This window comes from Arvicanthis niloticus, chromosome 3, assembly GCF_011762505.2.
Source record: "Arvicanthis niloticus isolate mArvNil1 chromosome 3, mArvNil1.pat.X, whole genome shotgun sequence".
Taxonomy (NCBI): domain Eukaryota; kingdom Metazoa; phylum Chordata; class Mammalia; order Rodentia; family Muridae; genus Arvicanthis; species Arvicanthis niloticus.
Window position 1 is genome coordinate 66006144 of NC_047660.1, and position 6505 is coordinate 66012648.

The window sequence follows — 6505 nt, forward strand, 5'->3', positions numbered from 1 at the left end:
AAGGACCTGGGAGGGTATAAGGGAGAAGAAAGACTAGAATTAAACATATTGTATTAAATTCAAAAAATAATACAATTATAATAAAAAGTAAGCGGCATTTCTCTGTTGGTGAATCTTGGGATTTGATGCAATGGTATGTTATCCCGTTGACGCTTCTGCTTCACCCTGTACAACTACTCACTGGTGTATAAACTGTTATCCTCTGTTGGACCATGAAAGACAGCCTGATTTCTGGTTGAGCTAGGTTTGAAACCCTGGTGATCCAGTAAGTAATCCCACAGGGTTCCCTGTAAGGGACAGTAGGTGTTCGCCACACTCCCGAACTCTAAGCTCTGACACGAGGCCACAGACCTCCATTGGTCTGTGCCTTTCAGTCACATAGGACAATGCCCACTAGCCCCTCCACACGTAGAGGGCATGACTCTAGGCCACAGAGCCTCAAGACAGATCTCTATATTAATGAGGTACCTAAAGGCCAAAGGGGCGTAGTTAATTAAACATTCCTTCCCAGCCCCTCCTCCTTACAGAAGGTATTTAACCTCAGACCCGCCCTGAGGAAACTGGGGTATAGTTTTCACCTATTTTCTGCCATGACAATACATATCTTAAGACCATGGACTGTTTTCTTCTTCAGGGTCCACCATGGAGAAGAGTGTAGCAAGTCTTCATCCACAGAGCTGCGGCCTAATCTCCCACAAAACTCTCCGCGTTCCCAGCCTGGAAGACCACCAACCCAACCTAAGCAAGCAAGCCGAGCCAGCTATAACCCAGCCAAGTGAGCCACCATTACCAAGAACTCTCCTCCCTGTAGGACAACTAGAGCTTCATTCCCTCTCCCCTTTGGCTGCAGGCAAATCCAGCCCTTATGCCCCCATTTCATTCTCAGCCCTTCCACAGCCCCCCAGCTGCACCTGGGGGCCTAAGGGCCTGAGAACCCGCCAATTCCCGATTGCCTTTTGGCCTGGAGACCCTCAAGCCAAGAGCTCCAGCTTCCTGCGGGACTTCAGACTATGTTCCCCCACCCCGAGAGCTGAGTCCCGTGGCTTCACATAGCCTGATGTCAGATGAGTACAGTCAAATTCTGGAGCCTCTGTCCCCACAAGAGGCCTTAGCCACACATCAACCCACACACATTACAACCCAACAATCTTCTAGCAACTTTCTTTTCAAGTTGTACAAATGGATGATGTCAGATGCTCTTTAGAAACGTATAACACTTGAACTCTTACAGCTATGATGTGCCCTGTGGGAATGTCGGCAGATGACTAGTGAATTAGTTGCAGACACACGCTTTATTAAATCTAGGTTTGATGATTGTAGAGGAACAACTTTTTCAAAGTGAGTTAGCTACCCATAGACCTGAGTTTTTTTTGTAAGTCTTCATAGTGAACTTACATAGTAGCCATTAAATACTTCCTCAAACTTTATTTTGTAAATTGTGGCGATCTGATAAAGTAAAAGTGGCTTTATGATTTGTGTCTCAATTACTATTTATGGCTATGAAGATATACCATAACCAAAGCAACTTATAAAAAAATTAAATTGGAATTTGCCTAGAGATTTAGAGGGTTGGTTCATTAACACCATGGCCAGGAATATGGCAGCAAGCAGTGTGGTGCTGGGAATCTTTTCCATCCTGATCACCAGGCGTCAGGCAGAGAAAGAGACACTGGGCCTGGTGTGGGCTTTTTAAACCTCAAAGTCACTTCCAGTGACATACATCAAACACTTTGTCCAGCAAACCCACACATCTTCCAGTATTTCCCAAACAGTTCATCAATGAAGGATAAAGCATGCAAGTACATGAGCAGTGGGGGCAACTTTCATTCAAACCATCATAATTTGTATGTAATTCAGAATTCTTATTTATACATTTTATCATTAAATCTTCAATTACAAAGAAAATTAATTTACATGAACTCAAAGCAGTTGGAATAGCATCCGAAAGACCTACATGAACTCAAGCTACACAAACTTCCAGCATGGGAAAGATGAGCAGCTCTGCCCTAAGGAGATACTGGCATCTGATAGCTCCTAGGGAAAGACAATCTGTTTTCTTTAGAGTTATGGCCCAGTTATGGCCTCAACAGCACTTGAGTGAAGGCCACATCCAAGAGGTATGGACAGCACACACTGTACTTGAGAGGGTTCTCTTTTTCTCCAAAGTCAAAGAACGAGAAACTGGAAAGAGTGGTAGACCTGGTAAGAATTGGTAGTGAAGTGAACATGATGAGAGTACAGTGTATGAAATTCTCAAAAGAACTAATAACAGTATCGTTCTCCTACATAAAGATCTGCAGTTGACTGAAACATTGAGTCATCTCTTTTCTGGTTGATGAACAAATGTCTCTTTAAAGCCTTTTGTCGAACATTAATTTAAGAGCAGTTGTCAGGCGGTGGAGGCACACGCCTTTAATCCCAGCACTTGGGAGGCAGAGGCAGACAGATTTCTGAGTTCAAGGCCAACCTGGTCTACAGAGTGAGTTTCAGGACAGCCAGGACTACACAGAGAAACCCTGTCTCAAAAAAAAAAAAAAAAAAAAAAAAAAAAAAAAAAAAAAAAAAAAAAAAAAAAAGCAGTTAACACTGTGCCAATGGATCTGACAGTACTTTGAACTTTGTTGTCTTTCTCAGATGTTCCAATAGTCTTCATAAGAATTTATCCCAGAGAATGGGAATCTGTGAGGGAAAAGGTACAATGAATTGAAACAGCAATCCTGAACAGTCTAGTGTTAGCAGAGATGGAAGAGATGCAGCATAAACTTGGAACCCCACAGTTGTGCAAATGCTGCTACAGACTCTTGCTGTGGTGGGGCCTTGGCTGCACACCCAAGTGCAGTTTAGAGCCAGTCTGTAGGCTTGCTGAAAGCACTGTGCCTCAGCAGCACAGAGGTAGGTGCCTGAGTCCTCCAGCTGGGCATCCCTGATGTGCAGGGTGCTGTGTTGCTCCTTAGAGTTGAATGTTGACTTTAACCTCCCAATCTCCTTTGTTCCTGAGGCCAAGTAGAACAGACTGATGAGGCTGCCCTTGGGATTCTGTCGGAACCACTGCACACTCCTCATGGTGGTAGAAAAATTGCATCTCAGAGCAGAACTAGTTTTCTCATGGAGACTCAGGGCTGAAGGACTCTGCATCACAGTATCTCCTCTCACCCCTGCTCAGAGGAAAAAAAAAAAAAAAAAAAAAAGACAAACCATATGTAAAACAATCATTCGGCATGTTCAACCCCTGTTCGATAGCCCAGGAGACACCCATGAGGTCAGCTTTGTCTTCTACCCCTCCTCCTGGTCCCTCTGGAACATCCCTAACCCCATGTGGGAGAGCCACAACTCACAGCAAAGCCACACCCACAGCAGCCCCAGCACAATTTCCATGCTCATGGATCCTGACAAACTGCTAAGGTACCTTCACCCCAGCTCCAGGAAATGTGTAGCTTGTTTCCAACAGGCAGCAGACTCTTTATTTCTCTCACTTACCAGGCACCAATAAAATCTGAACTCTTTCATCTTGATGGAAAACCACACCCACAGCAGCCCAGTGAAGCTTCATAATAACTGCTCCCCTAGCTGTGTGAATGGAAACCATGCAGGGAAGCAAAAGGCTGTGACACCAACAGCATGAAAACTGAAGAGAGGGTGGGTGAATGGGTGGGTGGGTTGGTTGGTTGGTTGGTTGGTTGGTTGGTTGGTTGGTTGATCAGTCAGTTGATTTGATAGCTGAGCTACTTCTTAAATTCCATAATTTGAAAGGATTTGAGAAAGCAGTTGTATAAAAATTCTTATAAAAGAAAACTCTTAGATAAAGTGCAGTGTGTGCTGAAGAGTACATAAAATTTCTTAAAATCAACAGATCACCATCTGCAAAGACAATGTTTCCTATAAAATATTCACTTGTCAAAACAAACAGGTTATGCACACAACATTCACTCTGATTCGTCCCCCACCTCTGCCTTTCTTCACCAGTCCTTTCCCTGCACCCTGCAGGCTCACACAATGATGGTCAAGTTGCATGGTCTCTGTATTTCTTCCTCCATGTTTGGTCCCTATTACTTTTCCTCCTCTCAACTGTTTCTTCTTGTTTCTGCTAGTCTGAGAGAAGATAGTTAAAACTTTGGCTATCACTGGTTTTATAATAATTTCTGGGTCAGTGAATGTTGAGAATTTTCATCATAAAATTTAAAAATTGAAGCCATGCAGTAGAGATGTTTTCTACTGAGCTGCAGGCCTCAGGTTGGCCAGTAAAATTCTATTTCCATATGCCTCCCACAGAATAGTCCTCCCAGTGGATGTCTGGGCTCCTCAAGCTTCATAGTTCTACAGACTAGCAAAGCTAACAGTCAAAAATAAACTTAGCTGTCTGTAACCTGAGAGATTCACATGTTCTCTATTATTATTGTTGTTGTTGTTGTTGTTGTTATTTTATTACTATTATTATTATTATTATTATTATTATTATTATTTAATTTTTTTTACAGTCCAGTCATTATCCCCCTTCTGGTTCCCCCTCTGACTGTTCCTCATCCCATACCTTCTGCCCTGTCTTCTTTTTTTGTTGTTGTTAAAAAACAAACAAACAAAAAACTATGTGTCCTTTGATCTCATTCCCTACTTGAGGTCAGGCCCCAGTTGAGACAGACACACCCACAAATCCCTCCTTTTCACAGCCCGCTGGGTGGAGATGATGCAGCTTGATTCCTATGGTGTTCCCAGCTCCACTCTGCAGAGTCCTTGTCTATCTCATAGCCCAGGAGAGAAGGAAAGGATGTGGTACTGGGACTAGGGGGTCTGGAGTTCCACTTTCATTGGTGGTCCTTGCCTTGCAAGCAGAACCCACATATTCACATACAGGCCTCCTCCCCAGGTCCAGCATAGGTTGAAGGGCAAGGTTGTAGAGAAGTCAGAAGAGGCTGGGAGAGTCTTGGGCAAGTGTGTCATGGTCCTGGATACACTGCAAGATGTCCATTTTATCCATAGCTTGGATCTGTTGCTGCTTCTGTGGTCCGGCCCCAGTTGTTGTCAAACAGCTTCAGGGAGTCCTGGTTGGTCTCCAGAGTTCTGGAGTCGGGGGGAGGAGGAACACCTTCTTGCCTGAACTGAAGACCCTGCATCAGGGTCTACCTCCTCATCAAAGCTGGTGAGCCGAGGTGAAGGCTTGGGCCTCATGGCCACTTCTGGGTGTTTCTTGGGCTTCTTGGAGGGCATGATGCCCAGGGAATCGAGCACCACTTCTACCACCTCTACCTCCTCTTCCTCTTCCTCTTCCTCTTCCTCTTCCTCTTCCTCTTCCTCCTCCTCCTCCTCCTCCTCCTCTTCTTCTTCTTCTTCCTCCTCTTCTTCTTCCTCCTCCTCCTCCACCTCCAACGACTTCTCCACATCCTTGCTGTTCAGGCCTAATGTAGGTGGCTATACTTCATCCTGTTGCTCAAAAAAGTCAAAAGCCTCATCACTGTCCCCTGGCTGGCTGGCTGTGTCATCCAAGACAGAGGGATCAAGGGTGGCAAGGCCTGTAGCCCCTGGGGATCTGGTGCCTAAGAATTCTAGCAGCTCTGGGCTGCCTGCCAACTGGGCATCCTTGGAGACTCAGCGTAGAATCTCATCAAACATGACTCCCCTTTCCCAGACAAACAGGGCCTTCCTAAGCAGGGGGGACGTGGGGGAGGTTGGCTGCTGGGTAACCATTGTACAGTTTCTGGTAAAACTCCCCAATTTCCTATATTTTTTGGAGACCAAGAACTGGACAATATCTTCGGGCTAGTGCTTGGCTGACCTGAACATAGCCAACCAGGTCACCACCAGGATCTGGTACTCTATGTGGCCAGACATCATCTTACCCAACACCTCCCGGTACAGTCAGATCAAGGCCTGTGTGCGAATTCTGAACTTGCCTTATCCAGAAACAAAGTTCTCCAGAAGTGGTCCCTAGACAGTATAAGCATCACTCTAGAACCTGGAGGTGACAAGCACCGCGGGGGACTGCATGTTGGCTGCAGGCTGACAGAAGTTCACCTGCCCTGCCTTCTTAACTGCTCAACCCTTTAGGCACTTCAGAAAGTCATTTCTAGGAAGCCTGCAGTGCCCCCTAGTGGTCCAACACGGTTAGCAACGGAGCCTTCTGGCCATCTAATTCCACAAATCGCAGAAAAGCAACCTGCTTCACTCCTTTAGTTAGTTCCTTTAAAGAAAAGCAAGATGATCAGAAGACATGATTGTCTAGATGGAGTGGTGGTTAAAGGTGAGCCACTTTAAAAGTGATACATCATGGAGATTAAACTTCTAAGTTAGCTAATGGTTCTTATCATGTGCTACTTAGTAGGTTTCTGTAATTCAGTTCAAAATAAATCCAAAAGCATTGAGTAAAGTTTTACTGAAAGTGAATAGTAAGAACACATAAAAGAACAGGAGACACTGGTTTGCAGTTTAATGAAGAAACCTAAAATACACAGATCTGAATAAAACAAACAGGACCAGAGGAGAACATAAGCTGAGAACTGTGTGTTCCCAGGAA

At 44.9% G+C, this 6505-nt stretch overlaps 1 pseudogene; it reads right to left on the bottom strand.

Moving 5' to 3' along the window:
- Positions 1-5026: 5026 nt before the first annotated feature.
- LOC117705634 (HCLS1-binding protein 3-like) lies at positions 5027-5979 on the bottom strand (annotated as a pseudogene).
- Between the last annotated feature and the right edge of the window lie 526 nt (positions 5980-6505).